Source organism: Leptonychotes weddellii, chromosome 6 (assembly GCF_054177405.1).
Source record: "Leptonychotes weddellii isolate Sample4059 chromosome 6, ASM5417740v2, whole genome shotgun sequence".
Classification (NCBI taxonomy): Eukaryota; Metazoa; Chordata; class Mammalia; order Carnivora; family Phocidae; genus Leptonychotes; species Leptonychotes weddellii.
Genome location: NC_138374.1, coordinates 80,068,272 through 80,083,225, shown reverse-complemented (window position 1 = coordinate 80,083,225; position 14,954 = coordinate 80,068,272). Strand labels below are relative to the sequence as shown.

The 14,954-nt window shown below is 47.1% G+C and overlaps 1 pseudogene; it reads left to right on the top strand.

Annotated features, from left to right (window-relative positions):
* The first annotated feature begins 12,946 nt into the window (after nucleotides 1-12,946).
* Nucleotides 12,947-13,507, top strand: LOC102734676 (serine/arginine-rich splicing factor 3 pseudogene; annotated as a pseudogene).
* Nucleotides 13,508-14,954: the final 1,447 nt, after the last annotated feature.

Below are 14,954 nucleotides of genomic sequence, written 5' to 3'. Positions count from 1 at the left end.
CTTTACCTTACCACAGAAATGTCCTACATGTTCTCCATGGCCTCATTTAGCGTTGTTTTAATCAAGAGAAAATTCACTTATCATTAATCATTTAAAGTATACAACTCAGGGGCACCTGGGTGGCTCAGTTGGTTAAGACTCTTGATTTCAGCTCAGGTCATGATCTCAGGGTCATGAGTTCAAGCCCTTTGTGGGGCTCTGGGCTCAGCCAGGAGTCTGCTTGAGAGTCTCTCTCTCTCCCTCTGCCTCTCCCCCACGCTCTAAAAATAAAGTATAAAATTCAGTGGTTTTTAGTATATTCATTTAGTCTTATGTATCAAATTTCCCCCATAGCAATAATCATGAAATGTAAACATCTTTCTGCTCTATATTCTTCATTTTGCCTAATTTTATCCTCATATTTCTGTATTTCCATATAGTTGTCACATTTAAGTTGGGGAGAGAATAGTCTATCATGCCAATATACCTTCATTACCTGACTGTTTTCTACTCACTGGACACCTAACCTTTCTACTTTTTAATGTATTAGAATTATTAATCATATTAATTTATTATATATACTATTAATTATTATATATCATTATAACCATTATAACTGGAATAATTTAAATCTGTAAGATATTATATAATTATTAGTTATAATAATTAATACCACCATAAATATTATCATACAGATAAATCTTTATTTTGAATCATTTCCTTAGGAATATTTTATATTCAGAGGTGTTGGATTACTGAATAAAGGGATGGGATTCTTTTAAGGCTCTTAAATATATTCCTCCAGAAATCGGGACCTCGTCAATGAACCGAAGGGGCCAGCAGTATTTGTGTGTGTCTGTATCGATACCTGGGGAGCACCAGATTCCATCACCCTATTTGTTTTGCCAGTAGATGTAACATGGTGCAATGAAATAATTTTAAATTTCATTTTTTAAAATTAATTACTGGGGAACAAGCAAACTTTCCTCCACAGTGATTTTAAATATCAAGAGCAGTCTTCATGTGGTAGAACTACATTCCCCATGTCACACCACTGCTCAAAACTCACCTAAACACCTTATTCCCATTTAATTCTAATCTAAGCATAGCACATAAAAGGTGCTAAATACCTATTGGTGGCTTTATGGCTTCTAAATCGAAATCAAAATCAAAATCAAAATAACCATTTCCCCAGTGGAGCATCTTTATCTTAGGTATTGTGCGGTTTATTGATTTACCGATGCAGCTCCAAATTATTCACCCTTTTGGATTTCAGAGTGAAAATGGATCTGGGCCTTTAAGTACTTTTTCTTGCAGAGCTGGCCCTGAAGTTTACCAGTAGAGGGCTCCAGAGAGACACCACAGAAGGAAAATGGGTTTTTTTTTTTTTTAAAGATTTTATTTATTTATTTGAGAGAGAGAATGAGAGACAGAGAGCATGAGAGGGAAGAGGGACAGAGGGAGAAGCAGACCCCCCTGCTGAGCAGGGAGCCCGAATTGGGACTCGATCCCGGGACTCCAGGATCATGACCCGAGCCAAAGGCAGTCGCTTAACCAACTGAGCCACCCAGGTGCCCCAGAAAATGGGTTTATTTGCTTCCTGGCTCCCCTGTGAGCACTCTGCAGGTTCCTGAGTGTGTGGGGATCCTCTAGTGCCAGGCTCCTAGCACACTCACAGCGCCCCCAGCACCCAGCATCTCCCCTGCCCTGTACTGGGTATCCCCCACACCTTGCAGTTTTATAGCAGAGAGCCTCTAGTGCTCCAGACAATTCCCTGTGAACAGCTTTCCTCCATGCCCCAGAGGACACACTGCCACAAACTTCCACTGCATGGCACCACCGTAACGTCCCTACTGTTCCGTGAGTGTGGATCGCAGTCTGGGTGGGAGATCTCAGCCCTGTGGTAGCAGCGGCAGGTTCTTACATCTGCAATCCCCTGTTGTAGTTAGAAACTTTATATTAAATGTCCCCTTCTCTCCGATTGGGCCCAGACTGATAGAGGTGTGCTCCCCTAGAGGAAACAACATATTTAGTTATCATCTGTACACACATTCTACACAGAATTTTTTTAAGATTTTTATTTATTTATTTATTTGAGAGAGACACAGAGAGAGAGAGCATGAGCAGGGGGAGAGGCAGAGGGAGAAGCAGGTTCTGCGCTGAGCAGGGAGCCTGAGGTGGGACTTGATCGCAGAACCCCAGGATCATGACCGGAGCCAAAGGCAGAGGCTTAACCAACTGAGTCACCCACGTGCCCCCAGAATTAGTTTTTCAGATCCTTTATAACACCTGAGAACAATTTTGACAGAGAAGCTGATGGGCCTCAGGCAGGGAGTAGCCCTTCCCTACCCCACTTCCGTGGTTTTGTGGGGCTGCTCCTTTTCCTCGTCCCAGACTCCATGATGTGTGGTCCTGCCTCACACACTTCCCTCACGACAACTGGCCCAAGGTGCAGGTGGTCCCAGCCCGAACCAGTCAAACCCGACTGCGAGGTGTGTTCATCCCAAAGCCAGTGTCTCTCCCTTGAACTGAAATGGGCAGAATGTGAGGAAATGACATCCTTGCCTGGGAGGGGCCTTGAATGAAGGCTATCCACACATGGACCCCACGATGACAGGTGACAAAACCGAGAGATGCTCCTAACGCCATTTTTGGGTCTCTGAGTAATGTTTAAGACAGCTTTAGGCTTCCCCCTATGCAAGCGAATGAGCCTTGACTCTCCCCACTTTCTTACTCAGCATAGGTCCACTTAGGTCTTAATGGAACATTCTATAGGCCTCACCGGAACCAGGTCTTGCTGCATTATTAGAGTCTGTAACCAGAAAAGAGACACAGAAACAACCTTTCAAACTAGGCAGAGGGAGAACTTTGAGGCCTGTTCATCCAGGCCCAAGACAGTTTCTATTTTTAAAAAGCTCCCATCAGAGGAACTTCAGACTCTCTTTTCCAAGCTGTGAGTACTAGGATTTGACACCTCTGCTGGTTTTCATGACGACCCTCGGTGGCTACAATACCAAAACAAAACCCAGAGGATGTGGTGCTTTTGCCTTTATTTTGTGGTCAGATTATCACCAATTTTAACAGAGAATGTTCAGTCCCCTTACCTCCTGCCTGTTTTATGTCTTCAGCTTTCCCCAGTAATGTGGATGGATTAACAAGAGGCAAAGAGAGGGCTGCCTCTCACCATCCTCGTCCTCCCTCCCAGAGGCACGACTTCTGACCCTGGCGAGATTACTTGGTGACCTCGTTCCAGTTATACAAGTTGCACTAGAATGATTTTTGGGCACAGTTGGCTCAAAATAGCTCTGTGCATCTGTGTGGTAAATAAGCTCCGTGGCAGGCTCACTTTCTTTTGCCCCAAAGAAGAGATTCCAAAGACCAGCATCTGGGGCAGAGGCTGTGGGTTTCAGGGTTGGGACAGAGGACACGGAGGTATCTATCTCTCAGGAACACCAAGTTCAGCTCCCAGATCCTCGTGTGGCCCTCCTGCCTTCTGCTTGCCTTCCCCTGTGCTCCCCTGGGAAGCGGACCTCCCTGGGAAAGTTGTACCTGATGCTGACATCATTGCACGAGGCACCATGTGCTTAGATGAGGAGCTGCAGTGGCCCCTTCTCACATCCTGTCCCCTTTACAGCCCCAGCTGGAAAATCCCCAAGTATCTGCAGCACATTACAAGTTGTGACTGAGAGTGGTTCAACTGAGGCCGGAGATAAGGTTTTATACCTAGCCTATTCACCGCTGGAATTGTTTCAACCTAGAGTCAATATCTACACTTCTTTTTTTAAAAGATTTTATTTATTTATTTGTCACAGAAGAAGAGAGAGAGCACAAGCTGGGGGAGTAGCAGAGGGAGAGTGAGAAGCAGGCTCTCTGCCAAGCAGGGAGCCCGAAGTAGGGCTCGATCCCAGGACCCCAGCATCATGACCGGAGCTGAAGGCAAACGCTTAACGACTGAGCCACCCAGGCACCCCAATATATACACTTCTTGATTGAAGGAAGAGAGCCAACTTTTACTGAGTAGCCATCATGTGCCAGATGCTCTGTGCGGTGCTGGCCTGTATGTCAAGATTCCCCGGGAGGCATTTGGCACAGTAGCCACGGGCACGAGCTCCATCATTGGAAAGACTTGGACTTACACCCCAGGTGTCCTACTGACTGGCTAGCCGTGTAGACCTCAGCTTGTTCCTTACCTTACCCTGCCTCAGGTCCCTTCTCTGCAAATGGGAATAATAAAAAATCACCCCATAAAGTTGCTACTAGGATTAAATAAGCTGATGTGTAGAAAGCATATTGTCTGGTGCTCATTAGATGTTCAATAAAGGTTAGTTAGTTAGAACTAGCAGCGCCACACAATGCCTCTGTGATCCTGGGAGCATCTCATGTGACAGAACATGGTTATGGAGAAAGTTTAAGTCCTTAAAAGGGAAAATTCCAGAATTTATAAGCCCCACCATAGTAGCTCCGGGAACATTGGCTGGATCAATGAAAGGGCCAACGTCTGTGTATCCTGGCGTTGGTCCGGGGCACGGAGATTTGTTTATTCTGTGCTTACGGTTTGCACGGTGCTCAGCAACATACTCTATGACCTTACGGAGTTAAGATCTTGTTGTGGAGACAAGGCCAGCAAACAGAACATTTGTGAGCAATATAAGGCCAAACTGTATTTCTGGCAAAAGTGCAGCTATCTGAGTGCCCACTCTGTTCTAGGCCCTGGATTAAAAGCATCACCTTATTCAAGTTTCATTCATCCTATGAGGTAGATCTTAGGTCCCCATTTTATTTTTTATTTATTTATTTATTATTTATTTGAGAGAGAGAGAGAAACAGCATGAGAGGGGAGAGGGTCAGAGGGAGAAGCAGGCTCCCCGTCCAGCTGGGAGCCCAGTGCAGGGCTTGATCCCAGGACTCTGGGACCACAACCCAAGCCGAAGGCAGTCGCTTAACCAACTGAGCCACCCAGGCACCCCAGGTCCCCATTTTAGAGGTGAAGAAACTGACACACAGTCAGTAAGTGGCTGAGCCAGACTTCAACCCAGGCCTCCTGGCTCTTATGCCCCACAGGAAACCTCCTCCCTGATAAAAGCAACCCCATCCTCTGGAAGAGGAAGCTGGAGGTCAGAGAAGTCAAGTCACTTGTCCAAGGTCACCTAAATAGTAGGTGGCCAGGCTGGGATTTGCATGCGGGTCCCTGTACCTCATGGTCTCAGGCACTTCTGTTAGAGCAGAGAAGGGCAAACGTGAGTGACACATCTGAAGGATCGGGCTTCTCGGCTCATGCCCCTCATTTGGTGAGGTGCCCACTGGGCCTCCTGAGAAGATAACACTGAGGCCCAGAGAAGCTCATTCCAGGCCCCTGTCCTCGCTCTCAGTCCCACCCTGTGCCCAGGCTTGCCCTCACCCACAAGCCCCCTCTAGTCCCACTGCCTATAAAACCTACTCATCCCTCGGGGCGCCTGGGTGGTGCAGTGGGTTAAGCTCCCCGGTCTTGGTTTCAGCTCAGGTCATGATCTCAGGGTTGTGAGATCGAGCCCCAAGTGGAGCTTCCTGACAGTGCAGAGTCTGCTTGAGATTCTCTCTCCCCCTCCCCCTGCTCATGCTCCCTCTCTCTCATTCTCTCAATAAATCAATAAAATCTAAAAAACAAACAAACCAACAACAAAAAGAAAAAACCCTACTCATCCCTCAAGATCTGGTCTTCCCTGACCCCAGCGCCACCTGTGGGCCTGGTAGCTACTGGTGTTTTTGAGTAAATAGTCTCCCCTTCCAGGCTTTACAGGTGTGTCTCCGCAGGGAAAGCGCTTGTAAATGGTCAGGTAGTGCACTGCTGTTAATTATCATCAGTTTCCATTCCTTGACTCCTGGTAGCACTCAGCAAATGTCTACTTGAAGAGGTGGAAAAATCAATGACTACTCCAAAGCACTAACAGCCAGCCAGGTGGGGATGTGCTGGGTACTTGGAGGAGGTGGGTGCCTCGCTCCGGCTTTGGTGCTCAGGAGCGCCCCCTCCTGGGTTCCAAGAGGAACTTAGGCAGTTTGGGCTCAGGGGCACCAGCCAGAACCACTGGGGAGCGCGAGGGCAGGGGGGTTGGGCCCCCACTAAGGGAGCAGTGCTCGCCGCTTTGCAAACCTCTCCTGGGGCCCCAGCATCTTGTCTATTTTTCCCACCTACTTTATGGAGGCGCCCAGCCTCCCAGGAGGAAAATAACGCTGACGAGTGAACAAAAAAGATTTTCCTACGCCCACCGGGAATGTGGAGAATCCTGTGAAAATTCCAAATGGCAACTACACACCAAGAAATTGTTAGAGAAACAGATGACATGCTCTGGACCCGTTTTCTTTAGCTGATGGCATGAGACTGAGATGACCAAGATGAGTACAGGTGGACCCAGACCCATCTACAGCAATGGTGCGCTGGCTAGGGGACCTGTCCCGCCTCCCCTGCTCTGCTTCCTCCAGGAATGAGAGAGGAGGAGGCAGGCCCAGGCTGGGGGCTGGGAGGGCTCAAGGACCGCAGAGCCTGGCCCTGGAGTCGGAGGTGAGGACGTGGCCAAGCAGAAATAAGCCACCTTGTTCCCAAGAACACTGAGCAGCCCAGAAGTTACCGGGGAAAAGGCCCTTTCTGATCCAGCCCCCAGGCCAGCCTCTCTATTAAATTCTTTTTTTTTTTAAGATTTTATTTATTTGAGAGAGAGAGAGTGCACAGGCAGTGGGCGGGGCAGAGGGAGAGGGAGAAGCAGGCTCCCCTCTGAGCAGGGAGCCCGATGCGGGGCTTGATCCCAGGACCCTGGGATCATGACCTGAGCTGAAGGCAGAAGCCCAACTGACTGAGCCCCCCCAGGCGCCCTGATCTCCATTTCTTTTTTTTTTTTTTTAAGATTTTATTTATTTGAGAGAGAGAGAGAATGAGAGACAGAGAGCATGAGAGGGAGGAGGGTCAGAGGGAGAAGCAGACTCCCCGCCGAGCAGGGAGCCCGATGCGGGACTCGATCCAGGGACTCCAGGATCATGACCTGAGCCAAAGGCAGTCGCTTAACCAACTGAGCCACCCAGGCGCTCCTGATCTCCATTTCTTTAGGGTCAGTTAATGGAGCTTTGTTTGTTTTCTATGGTGGTGTCCTATTTACCTGAGTCTTCGTGATCCCCGCGTCCTTGCATTGCTCTCTGTGTCTTTGAGCGCATAATCTCCTCTTCCAGGCTTTACAGGTGCGTCTCAGCAGGGAAAGAGCTCCGCCAGTGGACTCAGCTGGGCGCACTGTATGGGTCAGCTGGTAGCATTCACAGGCAGGCGGGGCTTGCTCTGGGGCTGCTGCTAGGCTCCGGGTTCGAGTGGGGCCCTGGGGTGGGCTCCCCGGCTGGGCAGGGCTGCCCGCTGGGCTCTGGGGCCATGTGGAGCCCCCACCAGGCTCTGCAGCCTCCTCTGGTTGGGCAAAGTCCCAGGTGTGGCAGTGCCATCGATCGACGCCACCACAGGGCAGGGCTAGGGGCCAAGCTCTGCGACAGCTCCCGGTTGGGTGGGGTCTCAGACTGTGCGCCCCTACTGGCTGCTCTGCGGGCCGGATCCTTCAGTCATGTTGGGTGGGGCTGGAGATTGTCTGCGCTTCCTGTCAAGGGAGGCCAGAGGCTACGCTCAACAGCTGGGCAGGGCTGCTGGCTCGGTTCCCTGCCCCAGTGGGCCATGGCTGCCAGGCATCTGTGGCCATGCTTCCAGGAGGGGCAAGACTGGAGGCTATGCTGAGCAGTTGGGTGGGATGGTGAATTTGCTTCCCTGCCCAAGCAGGGTTGTAGGACATTCTCCGTATCGGGTTCAGCCCAGTGGACTGGGGATCCAAATCAGGCAGAACTACAACCGAGGTCCCCGGCTGGAAGGGGCCACCAGCTTAGCTCTGCAGATGGGCAGAGCTGCTGGCTAGTATCTGGTCGGGGGTCAGAGGGAGGAGGGTCAGAGGGAGAAGCAGACTCCCCGCCGAGCAGGGAGCCCGATGCGGGACTGGATCCAGGGACTCCAGGATCATGACCTGAGCCGAAGGCAGTCGCTTAACCAACTGAGCCACCCAGGCGCTCCTGATCTCCTGCTGCCTGCAGGAATGTGGTCCTCCAAGATCTAAGCACCAGTTGCTGTAAGCCCTGCCCCCTTGTCCATCTCTCTCTGATCCCCAGTGGTTGAGGCCCATGGGTTCCCATGGTGATCTCCATGAAGCAAGACCCAGTGGGCTTCCCCCAAAGCGTCCCATAACATTGGAGAGCTGGGTGTCCACCTTAGGCCCTCTTTTTCCCACTGGAGAAAACGTGGGCCCAGGGGGCCCTCTTGATATTGCGCTGTGTTGGCCAGGGGAAGGAAGGGATCAAAATGGAACCCCTCCTCTTCCTCTTTGAATGCGGTCCTTCTTGCTCTGTGTTCCAGGGACTGCTTCAGCCTCACCCCTATGTTCTGGGACTTTTTAATGATGATGTCTTGTCCATGTTTACTTGCTAGTTGGTCTTCTTGTGAGGCGGACTGAAGTCGTGAACAACATACGCCTCCATCTTGAGGCTGACACTCTTCCTCATTTATTCTTATTCTTACTTCATATAGACAAGCAGATGTTTTCAGTCTAATTTGGACAATCTGGGTCTCCAGATAACTAGTAGATGTGTTTGATAGTGGCTCACATAGATCTGGCCACTAACATCAGTTTCTCTGCCTTGATTCCAAGGCGTGTGGCTGGAGAGAGAATTGGAAAGAAACGGGTCTGGGAGAATTATGTCAGCCAAGCAAAAATGGCAGTCACCCCCTCACTATTACTGTCCCTCTACTCCCGGAAAAGGCGTTCAGAACTCGTTCCTACCCCGTGAGGACCAAAGACACACTCAAGGGCTGGGTGATGGTGCAAATATTTCTCTATTATTCGTATTTGGTGACCTTCCACCTTTTAGGTGCTCAGACCACCATGAGGCGGGTACCCTGAGGTACCCTCTTCCTTTTCTGCTCTGTCTCCCTCTCCCCGTCCTGCTTCACCTCCCACGGCCTCCTGCAATCCAGCCATTCTGGAAGATCCTTCCCTGCTTGCCCCTACCGTCGGTACTTCAGAGATGAGCCCCAAGAAGATAAATCTCTTTCATATTAACCTTGATTGCTAGATATTAATAAGTGTTCTTAGGATGTTTGCCAATGCTAGGAGACCCCCCACCCCCACTGGGGTGAGGGCAGGGCAGGCCCTCTGTGTTCCCCCTGCCACACGCACATGAAATGACAGAAGCTGGTGTAACAGAAATGGCCACTGTGGCCCTCGGTGCTCGCGCCGTATTCCTCCATCTCGTCACTCTTCCTTACGTGGCAGCATGCTTAAAAACATGGCAAAGGCTAATGAGACTCACTTTTAGTAAGTATTTATACTGGTGTAAAAATGTGCATTTTGGGGCCTGGGTGGCTCAGTCGGTTAGGCGTCTGCCTTCGGCTCAGGTCACGATCCGGGAATCCTGGGATCGAGGCCTGCATTGGGCTCCCTACTCAGCGGGAAGCCTGCTTCTCCCTCTCCCACCCTCCCCACTTGTGCTCTCTCTCTCTCACTCTCTCTCTCTCAAATAAATAAAATCGTAAAAAAGTAAAGCTAGAGTTAAAAAATAAAAATAAAAACGTTCATTTTTATGTGTGCAAGGATGATCTCAGGAAGAGAGTGAAACACAGATTTGGACTGTCTCCTGAGTGAAGGCGATAGGATTAAAACAGGGCTTAGGCTCACGGCCCTGCGGTGTGAGAGCCACTATTTATAGCCAAAACGGTGGAAAGGGTTATAAGAGGATGCCTGGGCGGGGCGGGGGCGGGGGTGGGGGTGGGGGGTGGGGCGGCGGTGTTAGGGGAACACACAAGCCAATCAAACCCTGCAACCTTTGGGCAAGAGGAGCGGAGGAGCGCCACCTAGCGGCCCCTGCTAGTCCTGTTCCTGGTGAAAGTCTGGGAAGAGCGATCAAGACTCACTTCTCACAGAGGGTCAGAACCCCGAGTGCCAAAGGACAGTGCCTTCCACACGCGTGAAACAGAGGTCAGAGTATCCGTTGCACAAGGTTGTTTGATAATTACATGAGGTATTTTCTTTGTATATGAAATGTTTTGTGTTCATAAAGGAAAAGTGGCAACTAAGTAATCTTCATTAACTTGGGAATCCCAGCCATGGGCCTATGTATTTATCACTTAGTTTGATATGTTGTATCGTCTTTGTGATTATGGAATATTTATTATTTGAAATATTCCAGTTTGATATAATTGTGCATGGGGGTGGGTGGTTTCCTACTAGAATTTAGGGAAAATCTTATACAAAGCAACATTACTGGGTTCAGAGAAAACCTAAAATGTAGAAAAAATTGGTAAGAACTATGTTGGAAGTGAAGTTTATGCATGTGTGGGTGTTTGAATGCCTGTGTGTGGGGGGAGGGAGGGAGCCTGAAGATACAAGGAATAACACAAAGCAAGGCCTAAAAATCAGCAAAACCCACCATCTTCTGGAATATTCACAAATGTTAGGAGGTCTGAATGTATGTCCCATGGAACAAAGGCAAGCCTGGGTTTGGATGAGACCAAACCTGGATTCCACACATGTCCGCTGATACTCCTGGAAAGCAGAGATGAGAAGCATCATCAAGCCACCAGGCACAGCCCCCCTGATGACTCTGCATCACCTCCTGTTTGGAGGCGGGCCCCTCGTGTGCATGCAGCACCAGCGTGCCCGACTGCTGCACGTGGGTGTGCAACCAGCTGGAGTCAATACACTGCTAAGTAAGCATGTGTTATGCGATGTAACACATTAACCTTCCTTACTCTCTTGAGGATACTTTAATTTTCATGACGAACTTATTCAAATAGATTAGAAGAAATAACCATTACAGTTGGGGTACAAAGATGTTTTCACTTTTGATGTCAATATATATCCTGGATTATTTTGAAGCCATCCCAGACATCATACCATTTTACCTGTAAAAAAAATTCACTATATATCTCTAAAAGATAAGAATTTTAAAAATTTAGCAACAATACTATTATCACACTTGAGAAAAGTAACATTAACACTTGAATATCATCAAATATTCAGTGTTCAAATTTCCCCCACTCGGTTCATCAACTTGTTCAGATGTCACGTTTGTCACACATTTTATTTTATTTTTTTAAGTAGGCTCTATACCCAACATGGGGCTCCAACCCATGACCCTGAGATCAAGAGTCACACACTCCACCAACTGAACCAGCCAGGCGCCCTTACGAGTTTAAAATATACCTATTTATTTCAACAAATGTTGATGGGATCACTGGATATTTGCATGAGAACAAAAAGTGAATCTTGATACCCTAAAAAAATTTTAAGATGAATCATGGACAAAAATGTGTCAGGTAAAACAATAACATTTTAGAAGAACATACAGATTTGGAGTTCACAAAGATTTCTTTTTCTCTTTCTTTCTTTCTAGAGAGGGAGAGAGGGATAACGGGGCAGAGGGAGAGGGAGAGAGAATCTCAAGCAGGCTCCAGGCCTGGGGCAGAGCCTGATGCGGGGCTTGATCTCATGACCCTGAGATCATGACCTGAGCAGAAATCAAGAGTCAGACGCTGAACTGACTGAACCACCCAGGCGCCCCAGCACTCCCAAATTTGTTAAACAGAAAACAGAAAGCACTAACTTTAAAAGAAGAAAAGTGATGAATTGAGCTTCATTCGAATTAAGCCATTCTGTTCAATAAAAGATACTACTGAGACAGTGAAAATGCAAACTCCTGTCAAGACCATGTGGATGCCCACCAACAACCACTGCTATCATTCATCCAAGCGAAGATCATCAGTGGATGCAAAACATTGAACCGGACGCTCATGCAGTCGTCACGTCTCTCCCCACAGATCACTTACCCGGGACAAAGCAGGAAAGGAGCCTCGAATATGTGGGAAATAGGTCAGATGATGCCTTAATCAAGTGATCAAAAGTAACATCACCAAGAAGACGAAACCATGAGAGGAGAGGATATACTTGAATAGGTACCTCACAAAAGAGGATGTGTAAATGACTGAGAAATATGTGAAAAGCCAATCTATATCATTAATTATGAGGTAAATACAAATTAAAAATTAAAAAACATGATGAAGTACCACTACATACCAACAGCAGCAATGGCTTAAAAATGAAAAAGGCTGACAATACCAGGTGTTGGTGAGGATAGGGGCAACTAGAACTCTCTCCAAAGTCACTGGCTGGAGTGTTAACTGAAACAGTTGCCTGTAAAAATTGCTTAGCATTATCCACTGTGGCCAAACACGGGCCAGTCTTTTAATCCAGCAATTTCACTGCTAGATAAATATCCCACAGACATGAGTATACACGAGCCATATGAAATATGTATTAGAAAGGTCAGGGTAGCTTTATTCATAATAGTAAAACTGGAAACGACCTAAAGATCTATCAGCAGAAGAATAAAAACTAAGGTTTTTTTTTTTTTTTTAAGATTTTATTTATTCGTTTGACAGAGAGAGAGAGTGAGAGAGTAAACACAAGCTGGGGGAGTGGGAGAGGGAGAAGCAGGCTCCCCACTGGGCACGGAGCCCGACGTGGGACTCAATCCCAGGACCCTGGGACCATGACCTGAGCTGAAGGCAGACGCTTAACGACTGAGCCACCCAGGCGCCCATAATATGTTTATTTTATACCTCAATTAAGAAGGAAAAAAAAAGAATACAGAAGGTAAATCGAAGGGAATCCTACTGTTCAAAAATGGGAGAGTTTGAACATCCAAACAATTCTGACTGTGATGTGTTGAAACATATTAAATAAAAATTCATGAATTTATAGCAATTCTAACAGTATTCATCGGTCACTGTGTTATTATTCTGAAAATCGATGAAGGGAAGGAATCAAGCATTTCTTTCATTTTTTAAAAAAAGATTTTATCCACCATTTCGTGGAAGCCAGGTCAGCGAGAGCATCTGCGGGAGCCGGGCGGGGAGGGGAGCGGGAAGCGGGAAGACCCACCTGAGGGTGTGTGGATTTGAGCGTCCACTTTCCAACCCAAGATCTCGAAATGCATCATGATTCCTGTCCATTGGACTGTAAGGTTTATGTAGGTAGTCTTGGAAACAATGGTAACAAGACTGAATTGGAACGAGATTTTGGCTATTATGGACCACTCCGAAGTGTGTGGGTTGCTAGAAACCGTCCAGCTTTGCTTTTGTTGAATTTGAAGATCCCCGAGATGCAGCCGATGCTGTTGGAGAACTAGATGGGAGAACATTATGTGGCTGCCGAGTAGGAGTGGAACTCTTGAATGGTGAAAAGAGAAGTCGAAATCGTGGCCCACCACCGTCTTGGGGTCGTCGCCCTCGAGATGATTTTCGGAGAAGGAGTCCTCCACCTCGCCGCAGATCTCCAAGACGGAGAAGCTTCACCCGCAGCCGGAGCAGGTCCCTTTCTAGAGATAGGAGGAGAGAGAGATCACTGTCTCGGGAGAGAAATCACAAGCCTTCCCGATCCTTCTCTAGGTCTCGTAGCCGATCTAGGTCAAATGAAAGGAAATAGAAGACCAGTTTGCAAGAGGAGTGGTGTACAGGAAATAACTTCATTTGACAGGAGTATGTACAGAAAATTCAAGTTTTGTTTGAGACTTCATAAACTTGGTGCATTTTTAAGATGTTTTAGCTGTTCACATTTGTTTGTTTCTTAGAACAGCGACAAAGATGTAATTCTCTATGATTTGAATGAATCATATGAGGCATGTAATATCAAGAATTGTTACTTTACAGTGTTCCCTTAAGCAAAACTGAATTTGGTTTGAAGTTTAGTCTCACATAGACTGATAATAAGCCTCTAACTCCTGCCCAGCTAAAGCTTGACATTTAATATTATGAAAACTGGCAAAAATTGAACGAAGTCTTTCCATAGCTGGGATAATAGTATGCAGCTGTAGTTGAAGAAGCAGTCTTTAAAAGCTGGTGTGTACACAAGCCAGCAGGTAAAAATTAAGCTGCACTGTTAAACTAGATTAGAGGTTAAAAAAAAAAAAAGAACCAACTATTCTTCATACTGGGCAGGGGTGTCCAGTTGGTGTAGAATTGGAAGTTGCAAGAAAGTTAGTTTACCTTTGCTTTAGGTCGTAATTTCCTGATGTGATTGCTGTGTATGAACACACAGCTCTTTGTAACGTTCTCTGTTTTGTAATTTGAAACTATTCAAGATACCAATGTCCTGTTAAGGGTACATTGTAGAGCTGAACTTTGAGTTACTGTGCAAGATTTATTTTTTTTCATGCTGTCATTTGTAATATGTTTGTGAGAATCCTTGGGATTAAAGTTTTGGTTACAAAAAAAATTAAAAAAATAAAAAAAGATTTTATTTATGGGGGGGGCAGAGAGCAGAGGGAGAGGGACAAGGCGACTCCCACTGAGGGCTGAGCAGGACACAGGGCTCAATCTTAAGACTCTGAGATCATGACTTGAGCTGAAAACAAGTCAGATGCTCAACTGATTGAGCCACCCAGGTGCCCCTCTTTCATTTTTTTCTTACCAACAATATTCCATAGTTGGTAAATCCCAGCATAATAATTGCAGGAGGCACAACAGAATTCGAACCTTGCTGCTTTGCAATGCTAGTGAAATAATGATTATCAATGCTTGCCAATCGGGTGAAAGGTTGATGAGACACTTTGTCGTGGGGAAATTGCGCTGACCCCACCTTGACCCAAAGACCAAACTGAACATCACTACAGGTGGAAGAGTCTGATGCTCTGCACCTCATGGTGTGATATGATAGGGAATACAGAGCACCAACTACAAAGCATTCTCGTGCGAGGAATTGCCCTGAATGTAATCAAGCATCTAGGTCTACCTATTCATGCACAGGAAACCGGGGGAATAGAGGAAAGTGTTAAATGACATATTGAGGATGCAATCAACCAAATCCAGAATGTGGGTGATTCTGTAGGACAGGAGATGTGATTTCATCAACAAATAAATGGCATGTAAATAAATA